This window comes from Pongo pygmaeus, chromosome 3 (assembly GCF_028885625.2).
Source record: "Pongo pygmaeus isolate AG05252 chromosome 3, NHGRI_mPonPyg2-v2.0_pri, whole genome shotgun sequence".
In the NCBI taxonomy this organism is placed as follows: Eukaryota; Metazoa; Chordata; class Mammalia; order Primates; family Hominidae; genus Pongo; species Pongo pygmaeus.
In genome coordinates, this window is record NC_072376.2 from 146,958,441 (window position 1) to 146,980,939 (window position 22,499).

General features: G+C 34.1%; 1 long non-coding RNA gene across 1 annotated transcript in view; it reads right to left on the bottom strand.

The window, feature by feature from the left end:
• The window catches only part of LOC134739467 (uncharacterized), a 113,208-nt gene that overhangs the window by 66,755 nt on the left and 23,954 nt on the right, over window positions 1-22,499 (bottom strand). Inside the window, exon 2 of the long non-coding RNA XR_010126139.1 lies at window positions 11,832-11,996. This is a non-coding gene — a long non-coding RNA (uncharacterized LOC134739467). The remainder of the gene's footprint in view (window positions 1-11,831; window positions 11,997-22,499) is intronic.

Genomic DNA, 22,499 nt, shown 5'->3' on the forward strand with positions numbered 1-22,499 from the left:
AGCTAGGCATGGTGGCACACGCCTGTAGTCCCAGCTACTCGGGAGGCTGAGGCACGAGAATTGTTTGAACCCTGGAGGCAGAGGTTGCAGTGAGCTGAGATCCTGCCACTGACCTACATCCTGGGCAACACAGCCAGACTCTGTTTAAAAAATAAATAAATAAATAAATAACATCTCTCCTATCCTTTTGAATTTTACATATGCTTTGCAGTTTATTATATACCTAATATTTTACCTTCTCATTGATTCATCTATAAACATTGCCTTTGGACAATCAGAAGAATAAATTACTCCCTTTTAAAACTTCATATTTGGCTGATAAGATTATTTTTTTCTCCAGTGTTGTGTGGTTCATCATATTAATATTTTGCATTATTTGTACTTTATATATAAAAGAAACCTTGCTCATTCTGAATTTGTGTTTTTAAACATTCTAATGACAGTAGATTTTTTAATTTTTAAAATTTTTTAAATTTGTTAAGTTTCAGGATTATGTGAGCTACTGTACTTCTTTTTAAACTTCACATTTAATCTTAACATTTTTGTTGCTTAATTTGAAAAAGAAGTTCATAGATTACATTCACGATATTAATTTTCAGGTAAAGTGATAAAACACTATAGCAAAACTTCAACCGAATATTGTAGATGTTTTTTCTTTATATTTAACATTCTTAAATAGAGTCGAAATCACCATTATTATACAAATGTGATCACAAAATGATGCTAGTGATGTCAGTGTAGAAGCTGAAATGACAATTCATATGGCACAAATGGTATTGCCAGCGGTGACATGATTTTCCAAAATGTTGAACCACTCTAGGTTACATTTCAAAGAAAGCAAAATACAATCTCCTTATAATTTATCCAGTACTTTAATTTGACAGGCATGAAAGCTATGTAAAATTTATTTTATATTTCTGTGTAAAATGGAAGGCTATATTTAAAGTAGACTTTTTATTCTGGTCATTTGTCTATTACATAACTTTATTTTTCTTACAAACTCTGATAATAGGTTGTCTATTTTCCTATTCCTTCTTTCTCTCCCCCAACACACATTATCTATTTCTAATCATTATCTACTTCTAATCATTATTTCTCTCCCAATTCACACACACACACAGTCACGTACAAAACATGCTCTCATACACACAGTCTGAATGTAAACTTCTGAGAGAGATCTATGTCTATCTTCCTCATTGCTGTATCCTCTACACATTGTAATTATTCAATAAATATTTGTTAAAGAAATAAATAATTTTTATTTTCATCATTTTATTTGAAATAAATGTACTGTTCCTCTAAGTGAATTACATATAATCATTTAAAACCCAAAGTTATTATGATTAGAACAATTCAGCCAGAACACTGCAGTGATAGTACTAGTAGCTGTCTTCCATGGTTATTTTATCGTTAACTACCAAAAAACCACAGCATTTAAATCAGAAAATAAATATTTTGTAATCTGAATTTCTACACTAAAAGTCAAATGAGCTAACTCTAATAATTGTACTCTATGTTATTCACCTACAAACTTTTAAAAATGGATAGCTCTTAGTTTCTAAGTAAGAAACAATAACATAAAAAGCATTGAATTCAAAATGAGCCAAGGTACCCTTTAGCAGAAATGTTGAATTACAGTTTGTCTAAGGAATACTAGTATTGCTCACGTTTGCATATTTAGATTAATAGTACATTTCTACAAGGTTTGTGCTGTAATTGGAACTTAAGTAACATTTGTAAAGTGTTATTTGTCAGAGCCTGAAGAGACCCAAAGAGAATGTATGTCATTATGCAAAATTACTAATTAAGTACAAGTAATTCAGCAGATAATTTACATGTTCATTTTATAATAGAAATTATTTAGTTTTAAGGTCCTCTTTGTATTTCTAAAGTAATCTCGACCCAAGGGATCACAGACTGTTAAGAAGAAGTATAAATTATAGAATGAGACATATGTTTAACTGACTCACAGAGCTTTTGTTGTGGCTAATGATTCTTCTAACAGTAATTGCATAAGGGAAAACATTTTCTTTTTAAGTAAATAGTGCTCGTTACCTCTTAAATCTACTGTCACTTGACAACATTAATGTGGAAAAATTTCTACCTTCTTGATTAGCTCTCCAAGGATATTCAGCAGCTTTAAATTAATATTGATGAAACAGAAACCATCATATCCATCAGTGTTCTTACAAATGTGGATGCACGGAAAAAAATAATATTTCAATAGATTCTGGAAAGGGAAACAATTAGTTTTCTGAAACATATTGTAAATTACTGAAATATAGTGTAAACTATAAATATAAGGAAATTATATTAGAATGGGGTATTTATTGGGTACCTGTTAATAAATACTAGATCTATATATAAATCTTAAATCTTTCAATAATAAAGTCTGCATTTGTATAGTCTAACTGTGACCATATTGTGTTACAAATTGTTATCCCATAACACAACTCTGGAGAGAAAAGAAATCAACCTGCCTTTCCAAACCAGTCCTTTTTAAAATTCAAATCGTCTGAAAGCTCCATGAAGGTGGCAATACTGTTTATTTAAACAGCTCTAGTCCACTAATGTAAAACAGTGCTGAGGTATACTCTAATTTAGGTGACAATTCCCTCAAGTTCTTCTCTCTGTTTTCTTTAGGTTTAATATGTTGTTGGTTTTAAAATAACTGTAAAAATGATATTAATTCAATTTTTTTCTAATTTTTATTGGTGCATATATTTAATGCTGTCAAATGTTCTCTGATGCTTACTTTAGCTGTATCCTATAAATCCTGATAAGCCCCATTTTAATTTTGAGAAATAGTGTAGTTTTATTTGTTTCCAGTTTGATCCTGGGGTTGTTTAACACTGTCCATTTTAATACCTTGTGGAAGAATTTTTTGTTTTCAAATTTGTTACAAATTATTGTTTTATTCAAAATTCACAGAATGCTCTTAGTATTTTTTTTTTTAGTATTAAGATTTCATTTGTGGTATAAAATGATGAATTTTTATGAATAACTTTGCTGTACTTAAGACAAGTATAGTATCATCTGGGTTAAGGTTTCAATATATTAATATAATATCTAAATTATTGATGACAGATGTTCAGTACTTCAATATCTTTATGAAATTTTTGTCCACTTGATTCACCTTGATTAAAGAAGAATGTGTTGATTTTTATTTTTATTAATTTCCTTGTACAGTTCTTTTTGCAGCTGCAGTTGGTGTTTAAAGCAAGTCACTGCTATATTACTATTGGCATAAAAATTAATGGCTGTTACAGCTTCACTGAGAAACATTGTTTTTAAATTTATAAAATATTTCATCATTATATAATCTACTTGGCATCAATTTTGTACTTTTGGATATCAAGATTTTAACTCCTACTTTACTTCAATTGCATTTAGGTAGTACATATCAGTGCATCCTTCTATTTTTATCACTTTTTAATGTTGTTTTTTCAGGTCTGTCACTTATATAAAGTGATATTTTGGATTTTACATTTTTATTCAATAAAACCATTTTCTTTCTACTGGTGATTTAAGCTCATTTCATTACACTAGAATTAATATATTTGGCCTCCATTCTCTTATATTTTTAATGTTTTATGCACACAAGGTATGTCATTATGTGGTCACTTATTTGTTCTCTCCTCATATATTTTGGTATTTAGAAAGTTTTGCAATTCTAGACTAACGGCTATATTTATAACATTTATACTAATGCTTTTGAAGAATATCCTTAGTCCTCTAACTTTTTCAAGTTCTATTGTTTCCCTCTGTAAGTGAAATTTAATTTTACTTGGAAACTTTTATTCTCCCCCCACCATCTCCCTACAAATCTGATTTGAAGTAATATCTTTCACTCTCAGTTATTGTCAGTAATTTGTGAAGTGATTATCCTTTCCATACACTTTCTTAATTTTGTAAACCACTATTGATTATGTTACTTTATCTAAAATGTCAGAATATTTAACCTACAGGTACTTTATTGTCTTCTTTATATCTGTTAGTCATTTCTCTATAGATAAACATATATTCAATGTTTAGCACCAGATTTTAAGCTCAATTGTTTTTATATTCTACAGATAATTTTCTAGGTAGGATTTATGGAAACAGTATTCCTTGCGTTCTGACATATTCTTAAAGTCTACTTTTACACTAGAAGGTCAATTTAGACAGACATAAAATCTTTTTGTTATGCTTTTTCTTCCTTAGAACTTTAAGCATATTAATAGTTTTCTTTGGCACAAAACATTACAGATGAAAAGGCTGAATATCAGTCTTATTTTATTTGCTTTATAAGTGACTTGAACTTCTTGCCTGGATACTCAAAGAATGTCTTTTCCTTTGTTTTAAAGTATAATAGCTTTGCTAGAATATATCTAGGTGCTAGATGTCATCCACTGTAGGTTGATTTTACTAAGTACCAGAATATAAATATGGTTATGTGCCTCTTAATGATGGGGATATGTTCTGAAAAATGGCATCATGAGGCAACTTTGTCATCCTGGGAATATTATAGAGTGCATTTACACAAACTTAGATGGTATAGCCTATAACACACCCAGGTTATAGCCTATTGCTTTTAACCTAAAATCTGCATAGCATGTTACTATGTTGAATACTTGTAGGTAATTGTAACACAATGATCAGTATTTGTGTATCTAAACATATTGAAACATAGAAAAAGCACTGTAAAAATAGAGCATAAAAGATTAAAAAAAGGAATACCTGTATAGGGTGCTTATCATGAATGAAACTTATAGAAAAGAAAGTTACTGTGGGCAACTCAGTGAGTGAGTGGCGAGTGAATGTAAAGGCCTACAATATTAATGTGCACTACTGTAGACTTTACAACACTGTTCACTTAGACTACATTAAATCTATTAATTTTTCTTCAACAATAAATTAAACTTAGGTAATTCTACAGGAGAAGCAGAGCACAGTGGCCAAACAGTGACCACCCCCCTGTAGGAACACCCAATTAAACAACTATCCATGCAAGGAATCACCTTCATAGGGACCAGAAAATCAGATGCATAATCATAGTACCTGGCTGTAACAGAATAACAAGGAAAGAAGCATTGAAGGGGACAGGCAGGATAGTCTTACATTGCCTACAGGACCCCTCCCTCAAGCCCAGACAGCACAGCACAAAGAGAATCTGTGTGCTTTGGGGAGGGAAAGTAAGCATGGGACTTTGCATTAAAGCTCAGTGCTACCCTATCATAGTGCAGAATTCTGCTGGCGCACTTAAAGGGAGCATTTAGACCAACACTGTGCCGGAGAGGAATCCTCCACCCTAACCTGAGGAAACATGAGGAAACTTGAGTCTCAGCCAGTTTCACCATGGGCTGACTAACATGGCCAGGGGCCCCAAATAAATTTGAGTGTCAGTAAGGCCACAGAGACTGCAGTCGCTGGGCAAGCCCTGGTGTTGCACTGATTTTGGAGACAGTGGATATGGAGTGCAACCCAGAGTGTCACCAGCTGCAGAAGCCCACAGCCATGAGAGTGCCTGCATCACCCCTCCCCCAATTGTAGGATGAGCAGCTCACAGGCAGCCTCCTTTTTAGGGGAAAAAGAAAGAGTAGAGACGATTTTGTCTTGAAACTTGGGTATAAACTCCGACACAGTAAAATAAGTCACCAAGCAGATTTATAAAGCACCAATTCCAGGTTTTTCCTCCTGCATGGTATTTATAGACCCACCCTGGGAATTCGCTCCCCTAATGGAATGGACCCAATCCAAGAAGGATTCAGCATCTGCTGCTTAAAATGATCCTGGGCCTTGAATAAAAATGAGTGGCAGCTAGGCATTAGTGTCCACAAGCCTTGGGCAAGGTTTAGTACTATGCTGATCTAGAAAACAATGGGCTACAGAAGTGACCCAGGGCCATGTTGGCTGTGGTGGCCATGAAGATGCTCATATTACCCCTTACCAAACTTTAGACAGCTCAGTGCAGAGAGAGATCCCTTCTGATTGGAGAAAAGAGAGGGAAGAGAGCAAGAGACTTTGCCTGGTATCCCAGATAATACACCCTCCTCCAGGTAACCCAAGGCTATGTAGTTAGGAGTCTACAAGAGCCACAGTGTTCCTATGCTTAAGACACTCCCCAGTGCTGAAAGAGCTGCAGTGACCACAGGATTAAGTCAGAACACACAAGCCCCTTTGAATTCATGGAAAGAAGGATAGGTACAAACAAGCCCAGACTGTGAATATTGTAATAAATGCCTGATTCTTCAATGCCAAGACATTGATAAATGTCCACAAGCATCAAAAACATCCAAATCTAGATGTGGTGGATCATGTCTATAATCCCAGCTATTTGGGAGGTTGATGTGAAAAGATTGTTGAGGTCAGAAGCTAGAGTCCAGCCTGGGCAACATAGTAAGACTCCATCTCTCTCAAAATATTAGCCAGGTGGTATGTGCCTATATTCCCAGCTACTCAGGAGTCTGAGGTGTGAGGATTGCTCAAGCCTAGGAGTTTGAGGCTGGACAGAGTGAGACCCCTATCTGTAAAAATAAGTAAAATGTAAAAGAAAAAAGTAAAATTAAAAAAAATTATAAAGTAAAATTTAAAAGAAAAAAGAAAGAAATTCCAGGAAAATATAACATCACCAAATGGACTAAGTGAGGAACCAGTAACCGATTCTGGAGTGACAGATACGTGACCTCTCAGACAATTAATTTAAAATAGTTCTGTTGAGGAAGCTTAACACAAAGAAGGAATTCCAAATTCTTTTAGAGAAACTTAACAAAGAGATTGAAATATTTAAAATAATTAAGCAGAAATTCTAAAGCTGAAAAATTCAATTAACAACCTGAAAAATGCATCAGAGTTTCTCAACAGCAGACTTAATCAAGCAGAAGAAAGAATTAGTAAGCTTAAATGCAGGCTACATGGAAATACACAGTCAGAGAAGAAAAAAAAAGAATGAAGCATGCCTATAGGATCTAGAAAATAGCCTAAAGAAGAAAAATCTAAGAGTTATTGGTTATAAAGAGGATGTAGAGAGAGATAATGAGATAGAAATCTTATTCAAGGAAGTAATAACACAGAACTTTACAAACACAAGGATAAACAAAGAATCCTAATAGCAGAAGGAGAAGAAAATAAATAGAATACAAAGGAGTTAAAATACATCTGGAAGCAGACTTCTCAGTAAAAACCTTAGAGATCAGGACAGATATTTGAAATGGTGAAAGAAAAAAGAAATCCCAACTTAGAATGTTATTTCCAGCAAAATTATCCTTCAAACATGAAGTAGAAATAAAGATCTACCAGACAAACAAAAGCTGAGGGATTTCATCAACAGCAGACTTGTCTTACAAGAGATGCTAAAGAGAATTCTTCAGTCTCAAAGAATAGGACATTAACGAGCAAAAATAAATTAACTGAACATATAAAAGTAACTGGTAAAAGTACACAGACAATACAGAATACTCTAGCACTGTAGCTGCAGTAAGTAAAAAAACTCATATATTTCACAGAAAAAACAAAAGACAAACCCATCAAAAATAATACTACAACAATTTGTTGAGACTGTACAAATATATAAATAGAGTCAACAAATAATTAAAAAGTGGGGGGATGGAGTTATAGAGCTTTTTAGCTTTCTCTTGTTTGTGTGCTTATTTGTTTTCTTTCTTTTTTCTTTTGTTTTCAGTGATCAAAGTTAAGTTTTCATCAGTTTAAAATAATTGGTTATAAGCTTCATTGTAATCCCAAAGCAAAAACCTTGTAACAAAGACACAAAAAAAAATGCAAGGAATTAAAAAATACTACCAGAGAAAATAACTTTTAAACAAAGGGAGACAATAAGGAGGAAGAAGAAAAGAAAGAGAACAACAAAACAACCAGAAAAGGAATAACAAATTGACAGTAATAAGTCCTTCCCTAGCAATAATAACATTGAAGCCACAATAGTAAAACCAAACAAAGAAGGTTATTATGTAATGATAAGAAGATCAGTTCAACAAAAATATATTACAATCCTAAATATATATGCATCTAACTCTGCAGCTCCCAGATCCATAAAACAATTAATACTAGACCTAAGAAAAGAGATAGACACCAACACAATAATAATAGGGGACCTCAAAACTCCACTGACAGCAGTAGACAGATCATCAAGGTGGAACGTCAACAAAGAAACACTGGACTTAAATTGCACTCTAGAACAAACAGAACTAACAGATATGCACAGAACACTCTACTCTAGAACTGCAGAATATACACTCTTCTCATCAGCACATGGAACATTCTTCAAGATAGACAATATGATATGCCACAAAAGTCTGAATAAATTTTTAAATATCAAAATCCTATCAAGTATCTTCTCAAGGCCACAGTGAAATAAAACTAGAAGTCAACTCCAAAAGGAAACCTTAAGACTATAGAAATACATGGAAATTAATCAAATCTGCTCTTGAATGATTTTGGGGTTAACAATGAAATCAAGATAAAAATTTAAAAATTTTTCAAAATGAATATTAACTGTGAGACAAGGTATAAAGACCTCTGGGATACAGCAAAAGCAATGCTAAGAGGAACGTTTATAGTGCTAAATGCCTACATCAAAAAGTCTGAAAGATCACAAATTGGCAACCCAATATCTCATTTAAATGAACTATAGAAACAATAACAAACCATATTCAAAGCCAGCAGAAGAAAAGAAACAAAGATCAGAACAGAACTACATGAAACTGAAATTAGAAAATTACAAAAGATCAATGAAACAAAAAGGTGGTTCTTATAAATAAAAATAAAATTGATAGACCATTAGCTAGAAGAACCAGGTAGAGGGAAGATTCAAATAAGCTCAATTGGAAATGCAAATGGAGGCATTCCAATTGACAATAAAGAAATACAAAAGATCATTTGAGACTGCTATGAATACCCCTCTATACATACAAACTAGACCATCTATACTAAATGAATAAATTCCTGAAGAAATATAACCCTCCTTGCTTTAATCTGGAAGAAACAGAAACCCTGAATACACCAATAATAAGCAGTGAGACTGAATCAGTAATGAAAAAAATGACATCAAAAAAGCCCAAAGCTAGATGAATTTGCAGTCAAATTCTACCAGACATTCAAATAATTGGTACGAATCCTACTGAAAATATTCCAAAAGACTGAAAAGAAGGAAATCATCTCTTATTCATTCTATGAAGTCAGCATCACCCTGACATCAAAGCCAGGAAAGAACATAAAAAAAGAAAACTACAGACCAATATCCCTGATGAACATAGATGCAAAAATCCTCAACAATATACTAGCAAACTGAATCCAACAGCACATAAAAAAGATAATTCACCATAATCAAGTGGGTTTCAGCCCAGGAGGGATGGTTCAAGATATGCAAGTCAATAAATGTGATTCATCACATAAATAGAATTTAAAATGAAAACCATATGATCATCTCATAGATACAGAAAACACATTCAATAAATTCCAGTATCTCTTTATTATAAAAACCCTCAACAACTTAGGTATAGAACAAACATACATAAACATAATATGTCATGTAGTACACACCCACAGCCAAAATCATAGTTAACATGGAAAAGCTGAGAGCATCCTCACAAAGAACTGGAACAAGACAGAGATGCCCACTTTTACCACTTCTGTTAAAAATAGAAGTCCTGGCTATAGCAATCAAGCAAGAGAAATAAATAAAGGACGTCTGTTTGCCAATGATGTGATTGGCTACATAGAAAATCCTAAAGACAACTCCAAAAGACTCCTAGATTTTATAAATGAATTCAGCAAAGACTCAAGCTATAAAATCCATGTATACAAATTGGTAGCACTGCTATACACCAACAGCAACCAAGCTGAGAATCAAACAAGAATGCAATCCCTTTTACAATAGCTGCAAAAAAATTGAGATACCTAGAAATATTCTTAAAAAATGTGAAAGATCTTTACAAGGAGAAATACAAAAGCGTGGTAACATAAATCATCTTCTATACAAACAAATATAAATACATCCTATGCTCATGGATTGCAAGGATAAGTATTGTAAAAACGACCATACTGCCCAAAAGAATCTACAGATTCAATGCGATTTCTATCAAAACATCACCACCATTTTTTCACAGAATTAGAAAAAAAAAAGCTAAAATTCATATAGATCAGGAAAGAGCCCCAATAGCCAAAGCAATCCTAAGCAAAACTAATAAATCTGGAAGCATCACATTACCTGATTTCAAATTATACTACATGGGCATATTTACCAAAATAGCATGGTATTGGTTAAAATAAAAAAAGTAGATACATAGACCAATGGAACAGAATAAATAACTCAGACATAAAGCCAAATACATATAACCAACTGATCTTTGACAATGTACACAAAAACATAAACTGGGGAAAGGTCTCCCTGTTCAATAAATGGTGCCAGGAAAACTGGGTAGCAGCCACATGCAGAAGAATGAAACTGGATCCCCATCTCTCACCATATACAAAAATCAACTTAAGATGGATTAAAGCTTTAAATCTAAAACCTGAAACCATAAAAACTCTAAAAGAAAACCTAGGATAAACTCTTTTGGACATTGGCCTAGGCAAAGAAATTACGACTAATATCCCAAAAGCAAATGCAACAAAACCAAAAATGAATAAATGAGACCTCATTAAATTAAAAAGCTTCTGCATAGCAGAAAAGTAATCATCATAGTAAAGAGAAAACCCACAGAATGGGAGAAGATATTTGCAAACTATGCATCCAACAAAGGTCTAGTATCCTGGGTTTATAAGGAGCTTAAATCAGCAAGCAACAATAATAAAAATAATGAACCCCTCAAAAGGTGAGCAGATGACATGAGTAGACATTTTTCAAAAGAAGATACACAAATGATCAACAAACATGAAAAAATGCTCAACATCACTAATCATTATGGAAATGCAAATTAAAACCATATTGAGATACCTCCTTATCGCAGTCAGAAGGACCATTATTGAGACGTCAAAAAACAATAGATGTTGGCATAGATGTGGTGAAAAGAGAACTCTTACACACTGCTGGTAAGAATGTAAATTAGTACAATTCCTATGGAAAGCAGTTTGGAGGTTTCCAAAATAACTCAGAGTAGATCTGTTATTCAATCCAGCAATCCCTCTACTGGCTATCTACCTAAAAGAAAAGAAGTCATTGTATCAAAAAATACTTGCACATGTATGCTTATCATAGCGCAATTTATAATTGCGCTAGTGACCAACCTAAGTGCCCATCAACTGAAGAGTGGATAAAAAAAATGTGGTATACATCATGGAATACTATTCAGCCTCTAAAAAGAGTGAAATAAGGTATTTTGTAGCAACTTGGATGGAGGTGAAGGTCATTATTCTAAGTGAAATAATTCAGAAATGGAAAACCAAACACCATATGTTATCACTTACAAATGGGAGCTAAGCTATGGGTATGCAAAGGTATACAGAGTGGTACAACGGACACCGTAGAGGCAGAAGCCAGGAGGGTTGGAGTGAGGTGAGGGATAAAATCCTACATATTGGATACAAAGTACACTACTCAGGTGATGGCTGCGCTAAAACTTCAGACTTCACAAGTATATAGTTCATCTATGTAAGGAAAACCCACTTGTACCCCCAAAGCTGTTGACATAAATAAATAAATGAATATATATTTAGATAGATGATAGATAAATAGATGTAAATATAGAAAATAAATCAATACCATAGAAATAAAAATAAAAGAAAGCAGTTAATCTGCTTCCTGAAAGCTTAGGTTTCCCCACCTTGACCAGTTCTCAAAAGAGAAAATGCCCCTAAGCCTGCAGAGGTCCCAGAAGAAGCTTGGTCTTACTGACCTGGCTCTGTTGCCTATGAGGGTCTAGAATGCTCTCTGCCTTGGGCACCACCCACTTGGGCAGGTCACACCATCATCGCTTTCCTTCAGGCCCTCTGAGGGTTACAGGGTCTACGTTCTGTGCCTTGTGCTCATAGGAGGCAGCAGATGTAACAGAGCTGATTTTCTGGAGGATCAAACAAAGGCATGTGGAAAGAAAAGAAAGAAACAGATCACAAATTAAGCCAGTGTATCTGCTTTGATTTTTGTCCCTTCCTATTCATTCCAGAGGACTCTGAGAAAAAGCCACTTAGATCCAGAGGTGCCCAACTTAAAACCCTTTAGTGTTCTATATGCCTCATGCCCACCCTCTGCCCCTCATTCACTGACATGCCATGCTGGACTTTCTTCTTTTCCTTAAATATATTGGATTCTTACCTAACCCATACCACTCTTCTCTTTGCTTCAAGCACCCTTCAATCCTCTGTCCTGTCTAACTTCTTTCACCTGGCTAAACTCTACTTGGCTTTCTGTTCTTGGCTTAAGTGTTTCTTTTTCAAAAATGTCCCTTTTGACTATTCCTATCCTAAGAAGTAATCCAATTGAATGAGAGAACACAGAGGATGTTTAGGACACTGAAACTACTCTGTGTGACACTGTAGTACTATATACATGGCATTATACATTTGTCCCATGCCACAGAATGTACAACACCAAGAGTGAACCGTAATGCTAACTATGGACTGTGTGTGTTAATGATGTATTATGACAGGTTCATTCATTGCAACAAATATGCCACTCTAGGGGGGATATTGATACTGGGGGAGCTTGTGTGCATCTGTGGTAGCGGGGAGTATTTGGGAAATCTCTGTACCTTCATCTCAGTTTTGCTGTGATCCTAATATTGCTCTGAAAAATAAAGTTTATTATAATAAAATAAAAAACCAAAGCAATAATAATAATAAAAATAAATAATAATATGGCATGTAAGTCATCAAAATTCTCCAATAAAAATACATAGAGTGGCTGAATGGTTAAAAGAAAAACAGGACTCAAGTATATGCTGTGTATAAGAAACTCAACTCACTTATAAGGACACATAATAGAGTTACAATAAACAAATGGAAAACTATATTCCATGCAAAGGAAAATCTAAAAAGAGCAGGAATAGCTATACTTATATCACAAGAAATAGACTTCAAGACAAAAATCTGTAAAAAGAGACAAAGAAAAATAATTATATAATAATAAAGGGGTCAACTCACTAAGAGTATATAACAATTGTAAATATATATGCACTCAATACTGGAGCACCCAGATATATAAAACAAATATTATTTGAGCTAAAGAGAGAGATAGGCCCTAATACAGTAATAGTTGAGAACTTCAACACTCTACTTTCAGCATTGCATGTATCATCTAGACAGAAAATAAACAACAAAACACGAGACTTATTCTGTACTATAGAACAAATTGATTTAATAGACACAGAACATTTCATACAACAGCAGCCAACTTCACATTCTTCTCCTCAGCACATGAAACATTCTCAAAGATAGTATATGTGTTAGGCCATAAAACAAGTCCTGTAAATTTCAAAAAAGTACCTTTTCTGACAAAAGTGGAATAAACTAGAAATCAATAACAAGAGGAAATTTGAAAACTATGTAGACACATGTAAATTAAACAACATTCTCTTGACTGAGCATTGGGACAATAAAGAAATTAAGAAGAAAACTTTTTAAAATATTGAAACAAATAAAAATAAAAACACAGCATGCCCAAATCTATGGTTACAGAAAAAGCAGTAATAAGAGGAATGTTTATAGCAATAAATGCCTACATGAAAATAGTAGAAAAACTTTAAATAACTAATGATGCATCTTAAAGAAGTAGAACAGCAAGAGCAAACCAAACCTCAAATTAGCAGAAGAGAAATAGTAACAATAAGAACAGAAATAAATGAAATTGAGACAAAAAAAAAAATTGCAAATGAAAGAAAAATTTAGTTTCTTGAAAAGATAAACAAAATTAACAAACATTTTGTTCTGAGTAACTAGGAAAAAAAGAGAGAATACCCAAATAAATAAAATCAAAGAGAAAAAGAAAACATTACAAATGATACCACAGAAATTTAAAAGGATCATTAAAGACTATTATGAGCAACTATATGCCAATAAATTGACAAACGTAGAAGAAATATGTAAATTCCTAGACACATAAAACCTACCAAGATTGAGCCATAAAAAATCAGAAACCTGAATAGACTGATAACAAACAAGATAGAACCAATAATAAAAAAAAATTCTATCAAAGAAAATCCCAGGATCTGCTGATTTCTCAGCTGAATTTTAACAAACACTAAAAGATGAATCAATCCTACTCAAAACTATTCCAAAAAGTTGAGAATGAGGGAATACTCTCAAACTCATTTCATAAACTCAAACTCATTTCATCATACAAGACCAGTATTGCCCTGATGTCAAAATCCAACAAAGACAAAACAGCAACAAACTGTTGTTGGTTGGTGACCAATATCACCAATCAACATAGATGCAGAAACCTTCAACAAAATACTAGCAAACTGAATTCAACAACTATTCAAAAGACCATTAACCATAATAAGGTGGGATTCTTCCCATAAATGCAAGGATGAGTCAACATATGCAAATCGATAACTGTGAGAGATCACATCAAAAGAATAAAGAGTAAAATACATATGGTCATTTCTACTGATGCTGATAAAACTTTTGATAAATTCCACATCTCTTTATGATAAAAACTCTCAACAAACTGGGTGTAGAAGGAACAAATCTCAAAATTCTAAAAATCCATATAAGACAAACCCATGAATATTATCATACTGAAAAACTGAAAGCCTTTCGTCTAAGTTCTGGAACCCAACAAAGATACTCGCTTTCATCACTGTTATTCAAAAGAGTACTATAATTCCTAGCTAGAGCAATCAGACAAGAGAAAGAAATAAAAGGCATCCAAATTAGAAAGAAGTCAAATTATCCCAGTTTGCTGCTGATATAATCTTATGTTTAGAGAAACCTCAAGACTCCATCAAAAAAGATTTAGAACTAATAAACAAATTCAGTAAAATTGCAGGATACAAAATCAACCAACGAAAACCAGTAGCATTGCAATATGTCAACAGCAAACAATCTGAAAAAGAAAAAAAATTCCATTTATAATAGCAAAAGATAAAATAAAATACCTGGGAGTATACTTGGCCAAATAAGTGAAAGCTCTCTACATTTAAAACTGTGAGTCATTGATGAAAGAAATTGAAAGGGACAAAAAAAGTAAAGACATTCTATGGTCATGGATAGGAAAAATAAAAATTGTTTTTGTTATTATCTTATGCATTTTACTTTTTAATTTTTTTTAACTTTTAATTTAGGTTCAGGACTAAATATGCAAGTGTGTTACATAAGGAAATTGCATGTCACCTGTGTTTGGTATACAAATAATCTTGTTACTAAGGTAATAAGCATAGTAACTGTAGTAACTGATAGGTAGTTTTTCTATTTTCTCTCTCCTTCCACACTCCACACTCAAGTAGACCTGTGTCTGCTTTTCCCAAGTAGACCTGTGTCCATGTGAACTCAACATTTAGCTCCCACTTACAAGTGAGAACATGTGGTATTTGGTTTTCTGTTCCTGCATTACTTGGCTTGGTATAATTGTATACCATTGTATAATACTTGCAGCTCCCTCTATGTTGCTGCAAAGGACATGATCTCATTATTTTTTACAGCTGTGTAGTATTCCATAATGTATACATACCACATTTCCTTTATCCAGTCTACCATTCATGGACATTTTTGTTGATTCCATGTATTTACTTTTTATGAATAGTATGGAATTAACGTAGGTGTACATGTGTCTTTATGATAGAATGTATCAGTCCATTCTTGCACTGCTATAAAGAAATACCCGAGACTGCACAATTTATAAAGAAAATAGGTTTAATTGCCTCACGGTACCATAGGCTGTACAGGAAGCATGATGCTGGCATCTGCTCAGGTTTGGGTGTGATCTCAGGAAATTTAGAATCATAGCAGAAGGTGAAGGGGGAGCAAGGTGCCTCACATGGTGGAAACAGGAGCCAGAGACAATGAGGAAGGAGGTGCTACACACATTTAAACAACTAGATCTTGTGAGAACTCACTATCACGAGAACAGCACCAAGAGGATGACAATAGACCAATCATGAGAAATCCATTACCATGATCCAAGAACCTCCCACCAGGTCCCACCTCCAACACTAGGGACTACAATTCAACATGAGACTTACTGGGAACACAGATTCAGACAATATCATAGAATGATTTCTATTCCTTTGGGTATATACCCAATAAGGGGATTGCTGGATCAAATGGTACTTCTCTTTTAAGTGCTTTGAGATATCACCACACTGCTTTCCCCAATTGCTGAAATAATTTGCATTTCCCCCAGCAGTGTATAAGTGTTCCCTTTTATCTGCAACCTTGCCAGCATTTGTTATTTTTTGACTTCTTAATAATACTTATTCTGATTGGTGTGAGATGGTATCTCATTGTGGTTTGGAATTCCATTTGCATTTCTACTAATGATTAATGATGGTGAGCATTTTTTCATATGCTTTTGGCCACTTGTATGCACTCTTTTTTGGCTCTGTCAGCAAGGCTGCAGTACAGTGGCACAATCTCGGCTCACTGCAACCTCCACCTTCCAGGTTCAAGCAATTATCCTGCCTCAGCCTCCCAAGTAGCTGAGATTACAGGTGCATGCCACCACACTTGAAGAATTTTTGTATTTTTAGTAGATACGGGGTTTCACCATATTGGTCCGGTTGGTCTCGAACTCCTGACCTTGTGATCCACTTGCCTCAGCCTCCCAAAGTACTGGGATTACAAGCATGAGCCACCACGCCTGGCCATATGCATTACTTTGAAAAGTGACTGTTCATGTACTTTGCCCACTTTTAAATGGGGTTGTTTTTTGCTAGATACTGTCTTTAAGTTCCTTAGAGATTCTGGATCCTAGCTGTTTGTCAGGTACATAGTTTGCAAACCAACAGCCAACATCATACTAAATGGGCAAAAGCTGGAAGCATTCCCCTTAGAAGCAAAACAAGACAAGGTTGCCCACTGTCATGATTCCTATTCAATATAGTACTATAAGTCCTAGCCAGAGCAATCAGGCAAAGAAATGAAAGGCATCTGAATAGGAGGAGAGGAAGTAAAACTCTCTTTGTTTGCAGATTATGTGATGCTATACCTAGAAAAACCCATAGTCTCTGTTGAAAAGCTCCAAGATCTAATAAACAACTTCAGCAAAGTTTCAAGATACAAAGTCAATGTACAAAAATCAGTAGCATTTCTATATACCAACAACATCCAAGCTGACAGACAAATCAGAAAGACAATCCCATTCACAATATAGCCACAAAAAGAATAAAATACCTAGGAATACACCTAACAGGGGCATGAAATATCTCTACAATGAGAATTACAAACCAGTGCTCAAAAAAATCAAAGATAACATGAACAGATGGAAAAAAACATTCCATGCTCATGGATAGGAAAAATCAATATTGTTATAATGGCCATCCTGCCCAAAGTAATTTACATATCAATGCTATTCCTATAAAACTACCAATTACATTATTCACAGAATTAGAAAAAAAAATTCTAAAATTCACATGGAACCAAAAAAACTCACATAGCCAAAGCAATTCTAAGCAAGAAGTACAAAGTTGGAGACAGCACGTCACCCAATTTCAAACTACACTGCAAGCCTACGGTAACCAAAACAGCACGGTACTGGTACAAAAACAGACATATAGACTATTAAAACAGCATAGAGAGCCCAGAAATAAAGCCAAACCCCTACAAACATGTGATCTTTGGCAAAGTTGACCAACTAGCAATGGGGAAAGGACTATTCAATAAATGATGCTAGGATAACTGCCTAGCCATATGCAGAAGATTGAACCTTGACTGCTTCGTTACACCATACGCAAAAATCAATTCAAAATAGATAAAAGGCTTAAATGTAAAACCTAAAACTATATAAATTCTGGGAGATAATCTAGAAAATACCATTCTGGACATAAGTCCTGGCAAATATTTCATGATGAAGATGCCAAAAACAATTGCAACAACAACAAAAAACTGGCAAATGGGACCTAATTAAACTAAAAAGCTTCTGCACAGTAAAAAAACTATCTATATCATTTAAAAGTCAGTACTATTCAATGAAATCTGCAGATCCAATGCAATCTCCCTCAAAATACCAATAATATTCTTCACAGAAATATAAAAAATATTAAAATATATATGGAATTACAGAGCAAAAAAGAACAAAGCTTCAGGCATCACATTACCTGACTTCAAATTATAGTACAAAAATGGATAAAAGGTATGAACAGACATTTCTTAAAAGAAGACAAACAAATGGCCAACAGTTTTATGAAAAAATGTTCAACATCATTAATCATTAGATAGATGCATATAAAAACTACAAGGAGATGTCATCTCATCCCAGTTAAAATAGCTTTTATCAAAAAGACAGGCAATAACAAATGCTGATGAGGATGTGGAGAAAGAGAAACTCTGGTACACTGGTGATGAAAATTTAAATTAGAAGAGCTACTATGGAGAACACCGTGGGGATTCCTCAAAAAAAAAAAAAAGAAACTGAAAATAGAACTACCATATGATCCAGCAAACCCACTGGTGGGCATTTATCCAACAGAAAGGAAATCTGTATATCAAAGAGATATTTGCACTGCCATGTTTGTAACAGTACTATTCACAATAGCCAAAATACAGAAACAACCTAAGTATCCATCAGTTAATAAATGGGTTTAAAAAGTGGCACACATACACAATATAATCACAAAAATGAAATCCTGTCATTTTCAATAACATGAATAGAACTGGAGGACATTAAGTTAAATAAGACAGGCACAAAGAGACAAATATCACATGTTCTCACTCATGTGGGAAATAAAAAATACTGAACTCATGGAGATAGAAAGTAGAATGATGGTTACCAGAGGCTGGGAATGGTAGTTGTCAGGGAGGATGAAGAGTGGATGGTAAATGGGTACAAAAATACAGTTAGATAGAAGAAATATGATCCAGTGTTTTGTAGCAAAATAAGACAACTATAGTTAACAATTTATTGTACATTTAAAAAAAACTAAGAGTGAAATTGGAATGTTTGTAACACAAAGAAATGATAAGTGCTTGAGGTGATTGCTGCATAAGCCAATTACCCTGATTTGAACATTACACATTTTATGCTTGTATCAAAATATCACATGTACCCCATAAATATTTATAATGATTGTATATCCATAGTAATTAAAAATAAAATGTTTTTATAAAATTTAACCTGATGGTACTGTAACTATTTTAAACTTTTAAATTTGTTAACTTTTGTGCTTTTTTGTAATAACAGCTTAAAACACAAACACATTGTACAGAATATTTAGTACAGCTGTACAAAAATATTTTCTTTCTTTATATCCTTATTCAATAAGCTTCTTTCTTTTTAAAAACATTTTATTTTTCTTTTACTATTTAATTTTTTTTTGTTAAAATCTATGACATCAACACATATTTTCCTAGGCCTACACGTGGTCAGTATCATTAACATCAACATGTTCCACTTCCATATCTCATCTCATATCTCATTAAATGTATGGAGCTATCATCTCCTATCACAATGTCTACTTCTGAAATAATTCCTGAAGGAATTGCGCTAGGCTGTTTTTACAGTTACCTTTTTTTAAAAAAAGATAGTAAGTAGAAGTATATCCCAAATGAATAATAAATAGTATAGTAAGTTCATAAACCAGTAACATATTTATTATCAAGTATTAGATACTGTACATAATTGTTATGTGCTATACTTTTACACTACTGGCAGGACTGTATGTGTGTTTACATCAGCATCACCAAAAACAGATGAGTAAGCCTTGTGTATGACCGCTATAACCATGTTATGACTGCTACAATGACACTAGGTGATAGTAATTTTTCAGCTTTATTAGAATCTTATGGGACCACCATTGTACATGTGATATAACACTGATCAAAACATAATTATGTGGCACATGACTGTATATGTATTTATGTTTGTATTTGTGTGCATGCATGTGTGTATATATGTTTATATGTTTCTGCGGTTTTTCCCTTTTGGCATTATCTACATAAGTATTCATTATTAGTTTCCTTTTTGTTTAAACTTCATTTCTATATATTTTTTCCTTTTAGAGTTCATTTATTTCTAAGATGACCAGAAATTTTTTATATCACCTTGTCTAATTTTATTTCCAGATTTTTCTAAATTTCATTGATGTTATTTTTATAATTTCTCTCATTTTCTCTAAATCTTTAGCTGGTTTTGAAATAGTAGGGTAAATTTTTCATGTTTCCTATGTCTGTCCTTTAAGTATGGTTTCATTGTAAAAATGCAATCCTATTTATTATTTTATGGCCATGTGTTTAATGCTTGGCCACATCACATACATAGGGAACTACCTATACCTTCATTCAGAACAGAATTGAGGGAGCAAGAGGTAAGATCAGATCTTCAGAATATAGTAAAACATGACAGTGATAGCTTTTATAATTCCACGCATACCCACGTCCTTTAAGGACAAAATAGAAGTACTCGTGAAAAGTAGCTTTGACTATCTTAACAGATATAAAAAGTATGAAGTCTAAAAAGCATGAAATCAAATTTGCTTGAAGAGTTGTGAGATGTCTACAGAAATAAGAATAAATAATTAAAATGTGAATTACATGTGTGCTATGTCAGCCTCTGTAGATTTAAGCTGTTATTGTTTTGGTTTGTTTTATTATGATGCCACCCAAATGATCTGACCGTTTTTCAAAATAATTTAATTTATTTTTAAAATTAATTAATTAATTTTAATTAATTAATTAATTAGTTAATTAATTAATTTATTTATTTATTTGAGACATGGTCTCTCTCTGTCACCCAGGCTGAATTGCAGTGGCACAATCTCGGCTCACTGCAACCTCCGCCTCCTGAGTTCAAGCGATTCTCCTGCCTCAGCCTCCCGAGTAGCTGGGATTACAGGCATGTGCCACCACGTCTGGCTAATTTTTGTATTTTTAGTAGAGATGAGGTTTTACCATGTTGCCCAGGCTTCTCTTGAATTCCTGGCCTCATGTGATTCACCCGCCTTGGCTTCCCAAAGTGCTGGGATTACAGGCATGAGTCACTGTGCCTGGTCTGATCTGACAGTTTTAAAAGAAGCAATTAACAAAATGGATTTCCTTAAACAATTTTGAAAAAGAGGAGACTAATCCTAGGCTGCAGAGTAATAGGCAATTGAAAATACCTGCAAGAGCATATAACAAATAGAAGAAAAAGAATCAAATGGAAACCTGCAAATGTAAAATAGTCTTGTCTTAACTGCAGACTCTTTCCAAGTAAATTCAGATTCCTGAAAAGAATATAAAGCTTTTACAAAGATGCTTAAGCTAAGGATAAATTTCTACTACTATTTTGGAAAGAAACTATACATAATGAATGGTGACCTAGAATCTTCAGCTAATCTCATGGTCACAGTTTGAAGAGGTAAATCAGAAAGAAAATAACATTTTGCATAAACTGTTTCTTTATCATTAAAGTTAATTATTCTCTTAAATACGTTACATATTAAATGTCAGCATATTAGAAACTGTGAATGTATTAAATTTTTATTCATGATATCATTAATAGAAAACTCAAGTTATATTAATAGATAAATGATTATAAGCTATATTATGATTTATATCATTTATAGAAATAAATTATGTCTATCTGCTCGAAAGATAAAGATGTTGGATAATTGGTTGTTGTGTTAAAGTAAATGTAGGGCCAGGTGTGGTGGCTCATCCCCGTAATCCCAGCCCTCTGAGAGGATTGCTTGAGCACAGGAGTTGGAGACCAGCCTCGGCAAAACAGTGAGACCCTGGCTCTTCAAATAATAATAATGATAATAACAATAATAATAAGCAAATGTAGAAACACTTAAAAATAATCAGATTTAGGGTGAGGCCAAGATGGCAGACTAGAAGCAGCACATGTGTGCCTCTCTCACGGAGAGGAAACAAAAAGGCTAGTGAACACTAACCCAACAGGCCGATCATCTGAAAAACCACGTCAGGATCCATCAAGGCAGCAGGGGGACACAGAACAGAGAGGAGAAAAGTTGGGTGCTAGCATGTTTGGGCTCAACACGAAGCCAGGAGAACCTCTGTGACATGGGAAAGGGTAAGTGAGTGAGGGTGCCCAGGGTGATTCATGCTCTCCACAGGAACCTGTGTAAGACTGGGAATAAGAGAATCCCCCTGGCGCCCCCATGCCCTCACTGCACTTCTAAACTGAGGCAAAGAGCCACCTGGATGTTTTGCAGGGGCAACTCACAAGTCCAAGGAAACTTTACAAGCCTTGAGCCCTGCAGCAGACCTATAATGGTGCCACAACCCCAATAGAGGCACCAGTTGTGGTGACTTGGAGCAGTGAGATTGTTGCACCCCCTTTTCCGGATAGGGCTTGGTGGCAGCTTCCAGCCCAGTGGTCCTGCTTAGGCCCAAACTTGCCTGCCCACTCCTGCCACGCCCCCACCACTGGTAACCACATGGACAAGCCCTGCTAGAGCTTCTATCCC